Below are 13,391 nucleotides of genomic sequence, written 5' to 3'. Positions count from 1 at the left end.
CATAAAGTGGTGTCTGGGGCATAGGATGTGCTGCAGAGGTGGACAGTCCTGTGTCTGGGATGTTCCTGCCTTTCCAGAGCCGAGGGCGGGGCCCCGGGTAGATGCTGCCCAAGTGCTTCCTGATAAGAAAGTCCACAGACGGCATGGAGGCCAACAGTGGGGTCTGTTTAACTTCTGTGTTGTAAAACTGGGGTAGTGGGTTGTGTGTGACAGCAGGTGCCCACGGGAGCCTGGGGTCAGGAAGTCCCCATCACTTCCCGCTGATAGTCGCAAGGGGGTAACTGGAAATTGTTCTAAAACTCTATCTGAAAAGTAGCTAGTCTGCTTATGAAAAACCTTGGATGGCCATCAGGAATGGCAGTTGGGTTCCTTCTCTGTTGACATTTTTTGGCCTTCTTGGTCAGCATTTCTGCTCAGGAGTTAGGCACTTGGCTTTTCACAGAGCTACCGCTGTTGATGGAGGGATATGATCATGACTTGGAGTATTTCCTTTCTTCCCTGCCTCCTTCCTTAGCTGTTTGCCCTCTTCTCATCCTTGTTTCTTTACTTTAATTACATATCTGTTTATTTCACAAGGAATAAATGTTGCTCAAAAAAAGGGGGGGGCAGCGGGGAGAGGAAGAGAAGAGAACATAAAGGCATGTGTGGTAGGCAATGAGAAAAAAAGAGTAGATTGTTAATAGTAACATTTTGTGGTATTTCCTTCCATTGTGTTTTCTAGGCATGTGAGTGCACACACCCATATATATTTTCAAAAGTGAGATAGTATTGTGCCTGTGCTTTGGTAGTTGATCTTTTCCCTTTAGAATATCTAAGATACAATAGATGACTAAAGATGTATGGTAAACCAAGCTGAGGAAATTGTTAATATGTAGCATCTTGGAGCTGGTATATGACTGTTACATGAATTGTCTTTCTTAACTTTTCTGACAAAGTTAAAGTTTTATTTTCATTAAAAATTGTTGAGGGGGATAAAATCCATTGAGGGATGAGAAGACAGAAATTAAACAAATAGTAAAGGTGTAGTATATAGAGAGTGGACCTCTTGCTATATCCTTAATACAGATATATGACTTCACATTTTAGTGGCAGCCCCCAGCATTATCTCATATGGGTGTATTGCCAATTTTTTTTAGCCAGTTCCTTATTGCTTGGATATTTAGGGTATGTATGTGTGTGGGGGAGGGGTGGGGAGGGGGGAGGCGTTTTGAATTTGGGCAGCCTTTCCTATCCATCAGGAGATAAAGCACCTATTGAAATTTCTGTCTTAAGTTTTTACTCTTACTAAATGTGTGGACAGGTGGCACATTAATTTCCAGTCAGTTTGCCTATATTAAGCAGGACAATATTTTTAATTAGTCAAACATGTTTAACCCCAAATGTGTTTGTTCTCCATTTTCTTTCTTCTTTAAAATTTGTGTATGCTGTGAGTTGGTTGCCATGGTGCCCAGGTGCTGAATCCGAAGGTGGAGGAGGGGTGGGGTCACTCACAACCCCTGTGTGAGACCCACCTTTTATTCCTGTGTCATTTCTTTCTATTCTTTACTCAAAGAGAAGACTCGGTTGCTTCATTTTGAAGGATTCGGAGTGACATCTGTCTTGGTTAACATTCACTTTTGGGGTAGCTGGACTTTCTTGTGCTCCATGTGTGATTACCTTTTGCCTTATCTTTCAATCCTTGGTCTAGGCTCACTTTGACTCTAGGGGCATCTTCTTTTACCCCCTTAACATGTTCATTGTGTTAAGAACACGACAGACAAAACATTGGTGTCCCTATGACCAGAGTGGGGAGTATGACAGACATTTTAGCCCTATAAATCTGCCTTTACCCTGACTGTGTAGATCTTGTGACTTTACTGTGAAAGATAGTCTGGGAGGTAGTTATTTAGAACCCTCATGGAGTTTCAGGCAAGGCATTTGATACTTTGGGCCATTAAATAACTTTCCTAAGGGTGCCCAGGTGCAAGGATCAAGTCTGGACAGCTCCATACCCTGCAAGCCACACTGCCTGCCCCTCTCCTTTTCCTAGGCATTTGAATTGATTGCCAAACAGGACTAAGAACCATTAGTCCAGGCATGACAGGTTGTTTCCAAGATGATAGGAGGAGACAGGCGCCATCAGGGCAAGAGACTGACCGCTCTGTATTGAAGCACTTCCATTTTCTATAGGAATAAGAACATTCATGGTCAGTTTTGAGAGTTTGGGGCTTTATATATCAGTCAGTGTTGGGCATTCTGATGAATGTGATCCTACTCTTAATCAGTGAGGTGGATATTTCGACCCCTGTTCTTCCCTCCCTCAGATTATCCATGACAAATCAAAAGAGATTGAGTGACTTGCCCTGGATCACAACTGTGAGTGGTGAGGCGGAATCGGAACTGAGGTTTCCCTCACTCACAGGCCGGTGCTCGTTTGGTCATCCACACCGGAGCAGACATGGATGCATGCTTGTTTCCTGTGTCATTCTCTGTGAGAGGCTTTGCCTGCCACGTGTCAGCATCAGGCAGTCAGAAAACACAGGAAAAAGGTCATTCAGTCTCTCCTGTAATTCCTGGACAGAGGTGTCTCCTCTGCAGGGGGACCTGGGGTGGATTCATAAGCTGTAAGCAAGTGGGGTGAGGAGTTACAGATTTGTAGAAATCCTGTACACTGTTTCTGTCATAATGTAAGCACCTGTACTTAGTCTATGTGAATTTAAAGAATTATTTTGCATCATGTGGTATCTGTCCAGTAACACACCACTTCTATTACATCTTCCATGCATCAAACCATAGAGCCTCTAAGACATGCCCTCAACACTGCATCTCTTGGAGTAAAAGGCTGGTCATCCTACCTGGTACTCGTGTGAAGCTGTGCATGGTAAGAATTAGTATCCCTCAGTTGACTTTCAACATTAGCAGTGGGTGAGAAAAATAGACAAGGTACCAGTCTTTCTTGAGAAAAACCGTATCAAAGATGTTTGTTCTGGGAAAAATACATTTATTGCTTTTTTTTTTTTTTTTTGCAGAGGGCAGCGATGTGTAGTTCAGCTTTGGAAAAGTCAGGTTTCGAGGAATGAAGCAGACTCTAGTTGAAGTCCTGAATTTTTCCATGATGCATTCCTCAAAGACTCAAGAAGCATAAATGTCTGCATTTGGAGAAATGTTTTAAAATGTGTTACAGCAGGTTTGGGCATTTATTTGATAATTCTTCTGGGCGTATATGCAGAACATTGATTCAGTGTAAGGGCAGTTTTATGAACACAGATTAATTTTGGGGTACACAACAACAAAGATGCACCTTTGGTTGAATGAAGAAGGCTGTGCCTCTAATGAGTAAAGTAACATCAGGGGGGAAAAAAAGAAGTTACACCAGGAAGCATATTGTAATTTCTTGAAATCCAAAAAAAATTTTGAAACGTAAAAATAATAATCCACCCTAAAATTTATAAATGCTGTAACTATCTCAGAGAAACAAACTTTTCACGTTTTTTTTAAAAAATTGTGAAAAATGAAGTAGGAAAAAAGTATCAACAGTATCTCCAGATCTCCTTTCAAGGCTGTTAATTATTTGAATTTTTGAAATGGAAAATCACTTATAGGAATAATTAGCATTATGTGCCTGGCATGGTGCTTACTTTAAGTCCCTGTTGTATCCTCACTAAAACTCTTGAGTGGTGAAGCCCTGTCATTGACCATCTTTTATAGCCATGGAAGTTGAGGCCTAGAGAGGTGAGATTTCTTGCTGAAACCACGTAGCTTTTTACCAGAGAAACTGAGACTTGAACCCAGGCAGCTTGACCCCAGAGTTAAGGTACCCAACTGCTGGGCCATACTGCCTTTTCAAGGCTTTTGTTTTAGTTTTTCCTATTGCTTGTTTCATATTAGCCTGAAATCGTCCCTCCTCCCCCCCACCTTTTTTTTTTAAAGGAAATTAGTTCAGACTCAGCCCCTTTTCATTGGAATGATAGACGAGCCTAATATAATTGTACTACTATAGATTAATGTGCTTCTTGGCCTAGTGCCTGCTGAAGGCAACATTTAGGCTGTTGTATTGGCACATTCACTCATTCATTCGCTTATTCATTTGTTCCCTCAGTAAATTTATCAGTGTCAGTTACATTCCAGGTCCTGTCTCACACATTGGGTATACAGCTGTGGACAGAACCATTCCCTGGTCTTAGGGTGCTTTCATCCTAGTAGAGGAGACAGAAACCAAATTAAGTGTGTGTTTCACGGTGGTAAGTGATAGAGAGAAACTCCTTCCGGGCCAGGAAATGGGGTGTGTGAGTGAAGGATGTATGGTTTTTACTTTAAGGAAGAAAAAGACAATGAGACCCGAGGGAGCCATGCAGAAGCTTAGGGGAAGGGCATTTCAGGAGGATAGCAGCAAGTGCAAAGGCCCTGTGATGAGAACCCACTCATAAATAAAGCCTCCCATTTATATCAATCTTACATATATAATATGTATATATAAATATGACATATTTCTTCCTGATTGAACTGTCACCCATTTCTCTGGGGAATATCAGTGTCAATCTGTATTAAACGAGAAGGTGCCAGATAATGTAAACGTGGCACTTCTGGTTCCAAAGATTCAGTCAACATGGAATGGAGCCTGAAAGATTTGTTCAGTGATTCTGCCTCTGAGATACATCCTTTTGTAGCCAAATGTGTGGTTTATTTTTAGTGGGCTGTAGTCTTATCATAGATATTAGAAACCGAGTTTCTGTATGTTCTACTGTGCAGTGATTATGAGAGGATAAGAACTGGTCTCCCTGTCTTTGGTTACCCATTTAGAGCAGATAAAAAGAATTGCCTTTATGATTTGAAAATGGGTAGCTGTTACATCATGTCAGAGTAAAACATCCTTTAACTGTTTTAAAGTCTTACTGAAAAGGTTCCTCATTAGTCAAAGCATCAGATGCTATATGCTTCAAATTTACTTTGCAACACCATTACCAGCTGTTGGGATCAATCCACAGGAAATTATATTTTCTTGAGGAAAAGTCTTCTGAAATCCACAATTTCTTGCTGGACATTCATAGCAAAATGTTTATGTAAAACCCTTGTGAATGCACATATGGTGACAGTTCTGTGAAAGCCTGATTAGCTGGTTTTCAACTTGCTGGATTATTACTTAAAAAAAAAAAAACCATCCTTTTCAGTTAAGGGGGATATAAAGGCATCAGAAACCCTCTCACACCATTTCATTTCTGATATCCCTCAACATGGGCTAAACAGTTAAATTGAGTTGAGTATGAATTGTCTCCAGAATACTTCTTTTCTGCTTGGCAGCCCTATGTAGAAATCTCTGCCTGTTGCAAATGGGAAGTCTTCAAGCCACCAGCCCCCCTGAAGAAAGGTTTTGATAGTTGAGCTGTTGTCAGACCCTGCGCTCTGCTGCCTGGCGCTGGGGGCCTCTGCCGCGCGTTGGCTGTCGCTGTCGGAAGGGGGTTGTTGGCAGCTGTGAGCACCCCTGCCTGACCACCTCTTTTCTGACTGGGAAGAAGAGGACAGTGATCAAGCAGAGGGTCTCAACAGAGGTCTTAAACCACCCGGTAACATGAGAATGGATGTATACAGGCTGCCAGGGAAGTGGGCTCAAAGCTCCAGAAGTGTGCAGAGACTGAGAATTCTTATATGAACACCTAGGTGACTGGTGACTTACTCCTTATGGATTAAACAGGACCCAAGTTAATTGATTCTAATAGGACATACTGAAATGGAGATATTTTTGGTCTCTGTTTTTTTTTGCTATTTATGATCTGCTGGCAGGAATATTTCATGACATCAAAGACATGGCAGAAAGCAAGAAAATGTATATATATACATATATATATGTACACACACACACACATCTTCCGTATCTTACAACCCTACTATCACATATGGCCTTTGCGGACAGAGTATTGTGTGTTGTTTAGTCTTGGAAATTCTTTTAAAGATAGGATGTCATTTACAATCTTCAGGCCATATGTTTACTCAGACTTAAGAAACACGGGCTAATCTTTTTCTATTTTGAGGAGTAATAAATTGAAAAGATAATTACATAATATGGTGCATAATGTAACTCTGGCTTGAGCCATATGTGTTTAATTTTAGAGAAACATGCGTGATGACAGGTTATGAAAGGATGAAACTATTTTAGTCATTTTAAGGATTAGAAGCATGATTTCTTTCTTTCTTTTTTTAAAAGTAAGTGTCCCTTATTTCTCCCCACCTCCTCAACAAAACAACCCAAATACACAAACCCAACGGAAAACACCCTCCTGAAAGCAGTTTGTTTCTGTGGTGACCACTGGCAAAGAAGATTCAAGTTTGAGGGCATATTATTCCCAAGTTCTCCTACAGTTTGATGCAGGCTTCTGTGTGCTGAGGAGAGTGGGCGCCATATAGTTTCCAGTGCAGGAGCGGAGTGGAGTTGCTGGATTTGGAATCCAGCTTAAATTGTTTATGTGAATATCCAATTAGATTCTGGTTATCTCTTTCCTTATTAAACTTGATAGGATATCTGATACAAAATGCTTTGGCGGGAGAAATGCAAGACCCTTTCTTTTCTTTCTCCCACAAATGCCTCTTGAACACCTTTAGTGCTTCAGCCACTACATTGTTGTGGTTTAGTCACTAAGTTGTGTCCCGACTCTCTTGTGACCCCGTGGACTGTAGACCACCAGGCTCCTCTGTCCATCGGATTTCCCAGGCAAGAATTCCGGAGTGGGTTGCCATTTCTCTCTCTTGGGATCTTCCCGACCCAGGGATCAAACTCACATCTCCTGTGCTGAGATGCCTTCTTTACCGCTGAGCCACCAGGGAAGCCCCTGGGCTTTTACCCTTGGTACCTAAGTCAAATTAGATATTCCCCGAAAAACTATGAAGTGAGCAAGAGGCTGATATACCGAGACCACATTTCAGGTCACCTTCAGAATGTACTCCTTTAACCATGATCCTGCCCCAGAGGTAAAATTGTCAGGTGTGGTAGGCAGTGTAATGCTGCCTGAAGATACCTGTTTCTGGATCCCTAGAGCCTGGGAATACATTATATGGCAAAGGGGAACTAGATTTATAGATGATATTAAAATTGCTTATCACCTGACCTTGCATGTGGAAGATTATCCAGGATTATCACAGTGGACCCAGGGTCATTGTCAATTCAGTTCATTTACTCAGTTGTGTCCGACTCTTTGTGACCCTGTGGACTGTAGCACTCCAGGCCTCTCTGTCCATCACCAACTCCCGGAGCTTGCTCAAACTCATGTCCATAGAGTAGGTGATGCCATCCAACCATCTCATCCTCTGTCGTCCCCTTCTCCTCTCACCTTCCATCTTTCCCAGAATCAGGGTCTTTTCCAATGAGTCAGTTCTTCGCATCAGGTGGCCAAAGTATTAGAGTTTCAGCTTCAGCATCAGTCCTTCCAGTGAATATTCAGGACTGATTTCCTTGAGAATGGACTGGTTGGATCTCCTTGAAGTCTAAGGGACTCTCAAGAGTTTTCTCAAACACCGCAGTTCAAAAGCATCAGTTCTTCAGCCCTCAGCTTTCTTTATGGTCCAACTCTCACATCCATACATGACTACTAGAAAAAATATAGCTTTGACTAGACGGACTTTTATTGGAATATAATGTCTCTGCTTTTTAATATGCTGTCTGGGTTGGTCATAGCTTTTCTTCCAAGGAGTAAGCGTCTTTTAATTTCATGGCTGCAATCACCATCTGCAGTTATTTTGGAGTCCCCAAAAATAAAGTCTCTCACTGTTTCCCCATCTATTTGCCATGAAGTGATGGGACCAGATGCCATGATCTTAGTTTTCTGAATGTTGAGCTTTAAGCCAACTTTTCCACTCTCCTCCTTCACTTTCATCAAGAGACTCTTAGTTCCTCTTCACATTCTGCCATAAAGGTGGTGTAGTCTGCATATCTGAGGTTATTGATATTTCTCCCGGCAATCTTGATTCCAGCTTGTGCTTCTTCCAGCCCAACGTTTCTCATGATGTGCTCTGCATATAAGTTAAATAAGCAGCGTGGCAATATACAGCCTTGACGTACTCCTTTCCCGATTTGGAACCAGTCTGTTGTTCCATGTCCAGTTCTAACTGTTGCTTCTTGACTGCATACAAATTTCTTAGGAGGCAGGCCAGGTGGTCTGGTATTCCCATCTTTTAAAGAATTTTCCAGTTTATTGTGATCCACACAGTCAAAGGCTTTGGCATAGTCAATAAAGCAGAAGTAGATATTTTTCTGGAACTCTTGTTTTCTCAATGATCCAACAGTTGTTGGCAATTTGATCTCTGGTTCCTTTGCCTTTTCTAAATCAACTGGAATATCTGGACGTTCATGGTTCACCTATTGTTGAAGCCTAGCTTGGTGAATTTTGAGCATTACTTTGCTAGCGTATGAGATGAGTGCCTTGAACATTCTTTGTCATTGTCTTTCCTTGGGATTGGAATGAAAACTGACCTTTTCCAGTCCTCTGGGCACTGCTGAGTCTTCCACATTAGCAGACATATTGAGTACAGCACTTAAACACCATCATCTTTTAGCATTTGAAATAGTTAACTGGAATTCCATCACCACCACTAACTTTGTTCATAGTGATGCTTCCTAAGGCCCACTTGATTTTGCATTCCAGGATGTCTGGCTCTAGGTGGATGATCACACCATCGTGATTATCTGGGTCATGAAGATCTTTTTTGTATAGTGTTTCTCTATATTCTTGCCACCTCTTCTTAATATCTTCTGTTTCTGTTAGGTCCATACCATTTCTGTTCTTTATTTTGCCCACCTTTGCATGAAATGTTCCCTTGGTATCTGTAATTTTCTTGAAGAGATCTCCAGTCTTTCCCATTCTTTTGTTTTCCTCTATTTCTTTGCGTTGATCTCTGAGGAAGGGTTTCTTGTATCTCCTTGCTATTCCTGGGAACTCTGCATTCAGATGCTTATATTTTCCCTTCTCTTTTTTGCCTTTCAGTTCTCTTCTTTTCTCATTATAGTATCCTTAAAAGTTGAAGTGGGAGATTGAAGGTATAGAAAAAAGGGATGGTAGCGGGAGAAGGCCCTGCCCATGTGCCTGGCTTTGAAAATGAGAGCTGGAGCCACGTGCCCAGGAGTGCAGGCCGCCTCTAGAAGCTGGAAAAGACAAGCAAGGACGCAGGTACTTTCCTGTGGCCTCTGGAAGGAACACAGGCCTTCCAACATTCTTGGTTTTAGCCTGGTGACTCATTTTGGACTTATCTCCTGCAGAACTGTAAGACTATAAATGTATACATTTTTAGTCCCTAATCGATGGTAATTGCTATAGTAGCAGGAAGAAACAAACACACTGGAGAAGAAGCACACTGCTGGTGTTAGATAGTGACTAGAACAGTTGTTCTCAAGCATGACTGTACCTGGAACTTTAGAAATGCTAATACCTAGAGCTTAGATATCAGAAATTGCAATTTAATAGGTCTGGAGGGTGGTCTAGGTGTGAGTATTTTGCAAGTTCTCCCAGTGACACATACGCACAACCAGGGAGGTGAAACACTGGTTCAGGGGATAAGCTTTGGCTTCAGATAAACCTGGTTTCCTGTTCAGCATCAGTCTTGGCCCAGCTGGGTGAGCGAGCAGGTTACTCATAGCTTCCGATTCCCCAGCTGTAATATGGGGTTGTGGGGATTTTCTACCTTGAGTTGTAGGATCCTGACATGTGGAAGGGACATTTGTTTCTGGCCTGGTGTTTACTCCTTAAAGGGAAGCTGTTGCCGTGGCGATGTGATCACGGCTTGGACACACCCAGCTGGCTCCCTGATGAGTTTAGTGGACACAGAGCCTCGCTGACCTCCGCACCTTGTGCTCACAACTGCATTCCGCGCCCGAGTCCGTCAGGAGACCCATTGCACGGAGTGTTGAGAGGATCAGTAAAGTTAGGTAGCTCTTCCATAGTGGCAGAGGTAGTAAACCTTGGCGTCTGATCTTGAACCAACATCCCGCTCTGAGCTAAAGGCTGTGTCTACTTGCCCCTGGGCAGACCTCTAGGTAAGGCTTGCTTGCTGGGCAGCAGTGGAGGATTTTGGAAGCTGACGGCGCCAGACTCAGCCTTTGGAGGCGTTTCACAAACCATCGCCTGCATCAGCCCTCAGCCTGAGGGTGGCACTTTGTATCGGATTCAGTCTCTGCATGATAAACCATACTGCCCTGTTGCCTGCCGTCAAGGCGCAGGAGGTTGAAAGCCATGGGAATGATGATTCTTAATGGTTATAGGCTGTTTGCCTCTGTCTGCCATTTAATCTAATCTTGGGTTCAGTTGATACTATTGATTAGGTTCTTTTCAAAACCCTATGCCGTGTATGGGGCTTCTCTGCATGGGGTAAAATGTTATTCTTCTCATATGTGCGTTGAGAAGAAAAGGTGAAAGTATACAATTAATTTGCCTGCACTTTCTCGCAAATTGTATGCTGGATTTCTGTGAAATGCCGTATGGAACAATAATCCAAGCAAATTATTGTTATTTACTGTGACTTTTGCCTGCATATTTAAAGTCAACAATTATGTTTCCTTTCTGTACTTAATGGCCTTTGTACAACATTTTTAGAAACCTGGTCAACTGTCAGTAAGAAAACCTGCACTTTGACCCCGTGATGCTTGGGGAACAGGTTAACAATATCAGGCCTAACAATCAGGTCTGGTTTCCAAAAGAATTCACCCAACTCATTGGGGCACCCTCAACCATCCCTTCCTTTGAAGAAATTAATTAATAGGCCATTGTTCTAAGTCTTATTTTTTGAAAAACACAAGGTCTCTTGTCATGGGTATTACTGTTATTATTGAAAGGAAATAATGTCACTGACTTTGATCTTAAACTTTTTTCCTTCACATAGCTTACATTTGGATGGACAGTTTGCTTGTCTTTGGAGTTCTGTCATTCCTTGGGTCTTTCTCATAAAGGTAGGGCATGTGTGTATCACATCAGTCACCCTTCTCTAATCCCAGTGCAGGCCTTGATGGTGCCCTTGATTTTGTGTGGCCCTTCCTTCCATTTCCATTTAGCAGCCATCAACCTAGAGATATTGGTGGGAAGCACAGGTGTTTTTTGTTTTCTTTTTTTTTTGAAAGGTGTCTCCAGTTTGGAGGTTCAGGCAAGTTTTTGTTTTATTGAGGACTCATCATCTTCACTCCGAATGGACCCAAGAAGAGCAGCTGATGGTCAGCCACGTATGAACAAGCTAGGGTTTGTGAATTTGAAGAGGTCCAGCTTCTTTATTCCCGATCTCCAGATACTTTGGGTTATGATATTTCCAACAAAACAAACAAACCAACCCAGTAAATCCCCCTAACTAGACTTTCTCTTTCGAGAAATGAGTCTGACTTTGCTTGTAAAATCTCTTCATCTAATGAAGAGTAGGCTTGGTCAAGTGTATGTAAAAAGACCCCCTAACTGATGGAATGATTTTCAAACCGTTTTCGGAATTGTATTTGATAGGTGGCTGGAGCAGGAGGCCAGGATATGTAAAAGTGAGAGGAAAGCACAAAGATGAGCGGTCACCTGCATCCTCTGCAACCTGAATGACAGTCGTTAACATTTTGTCCTGTTTGCTTGTGTGTGCTCAGCTGTGTCTGACTCTTTGCGACCCCAGTGGACTGTAGCCCATCACACTCCTCTGTCCGTGAGATTTTCAGGCAAGAATACTGGAGTGAGTTGCCATTTCCTCTTCTAGGGGATCTTCCTGACCCAGGGATTTGAACCCATGTCTCCTGTGTCTCCCGAGTTGGCAGGCAGGTTCTTTACCACTGAGCCACCTGGGAAGGTGCCCCTGTTTGCTTGTAGATCTATTTAAAAGGAATAAAAGGTTTCAGCTCTAGCAGGATCCCCTTTAACTGTTCTTCTCATTCCTCAGAAACACTTTTCATTAGGAGTTTGGAGTTCCTTATTCTATTCCATTTTTAGATGTGTATTTACATAGTTAGCCTTTTTGGAGAGTGTTTAGTTTATAAGTTTAGCATCAAGATGTATTTGTCTCCTAACTCCTTCGTGCTTTCTTATTCATCCTTGATTTTGAGAATGATGTAGTGTTAATATGTATAGATCTAGCTTATTCTGCCTTCTCTGGTGTCTCAGACAGTAAAGAATCCGCCTGCAATGCAGAAGACCCGCCTTCGATCCTTGAGTCGGGAGGATCCCCTGGAGAAGGGAATGGCTACCCACTCCAGTATTCTTGCCTAGGAAATCCCATGGTCAGAGGAGCCTGGTGGGCTATAGTCCATGGGATCGCACAGAGTTGGACACAACTGAGCAATTTTACTTCACTTCAGCTTACCCTGCTGAAATTGCCCACTGTATTCTGATGATGACTTGTGCCTACTCATTCCAACATTGATGGATGTTTATAATTTTTTTTTTTACTGCCATAAACATTTTGGCATGTACAGTAGTTTCTTTATAGTCAACACACAGAAGTAGAATTGCCAGGAGTTAATTGGACTTACTAAGGCATACTGGTCCCCCGTTTGGAACTTGTCATCATGGAGTGTAGGAAGGTACTGTTGTGTCATTCCTTTCCTCACGGACTCTCTCATCTGGAGAAAAAGTGGAGGAGAGTAGTTCTGTCTTCAGAATAACTTTATTCCGGTTGGATTTGATTCCTCCTCTTGAGGATAGCAAATCCTCAAGAGGAGGCAGTGATCTGCTCAGGTCCCTAATATTTTATAACAGATGGTTTGCGTTGTATTGTGTCCACTGATTTCATTCATTTAAAGGGAAATATCACACTCCATTGATTGACTAGCAGTCAGCTTCATCTTCTGTTACAAGTAGGATCATGGTTTATAGAAGGAAGGCATCAACCAATTAATCCAGTGAGAAAGCGGTTCAGAGAGGTTGAACCATCAAAGACCTGTTTTTTTAAGCTTTCTCGACCATCACTTTCAAGAGGCTAATGGAACTTTCCAGAGCATTGTTCGAAGCAACAGCACACAAAAATAGAATAAAAGAAAAGAAAGTGTTAGTCGCTCAGTCGTGTCCAACTCTTTGCAACCCCATGGACTGTAGCCGACCAGGCTCCTCTGTCCATAGAAATCTCCAGGCAAGATTACTGGAGTGGGTTGCCAGAAAAGAAAAATATAAGAATAAACAGAAGGAAGAATTTTGATGTGAAGGAGGCTTTCCCCTATTCCTTCTCATCCTGAGGTGTGGTAGGTAGGTAGAGCAGTCCTGACAGCTTGTGGGGATGAGATGAATTTTTCAGGCAGTATGAGAAATGCCATCCACACCAACTGATACCTTCCCCTGGCAACCGCCTCACTCTCTATCTTTTATCATTCCTCTTGATCCATCATCTAGAGAATGCTAGAAGGCAGGAGAATGTAAGTTCCAAATAGGCATTGGTGCCTGTCTTCTATCTTGGTTTATTTTCAAAAACCTTTTTGAACTTTTGAA

The 13,391-nt window shown here is 42.3% G+C and overlaps 1 protein-coding gene across 6 annotated transcripts in view; it reads left to right on the top strand.

The window, feature by feature from the left end:
- The window catches only part of FOXP1 (forkhead box P1), a 616,998-nt gene that overhangs the window by 171,427 nt on the left and 432,180 nt on the right, over positions 1-13,391 (top strand). Inside the window, exon 4 of one of the 6 annotated variants that reach the window (XM_043443248.1) lies at positions 3,009-3,166. The exons of the other annotated variants lie outside the window; for them this stretch is intronic. The gene's annotated coding sequence lies outside the window, so the exon portion shown is untranslated. The remainder of the gene's footprint in view (positions 1-3,008; positions 3,167-13,391) is intronic. 6 annotated transcript variants of the gene reach the window in all.

Source organism: Cervus canadensis, chromosome 22, assembly GCF_019320065.1.
Source record: "Cervus canadensis isolate Bull #8, Minnesota chromosome 22, ASM1932006v1, whole genome shotgun sequence".
NCBI lineage: Eukaryota > Metazoa > Chordata > Mammalia > Artiodactyla > Cervidae > Cervus > Cervus canadensis.
The sequence above is the reverse complement of the archived record's forward strand: the minus strand, read 5'-3'. Positions and strand labels throughout refer to the sequence as shown.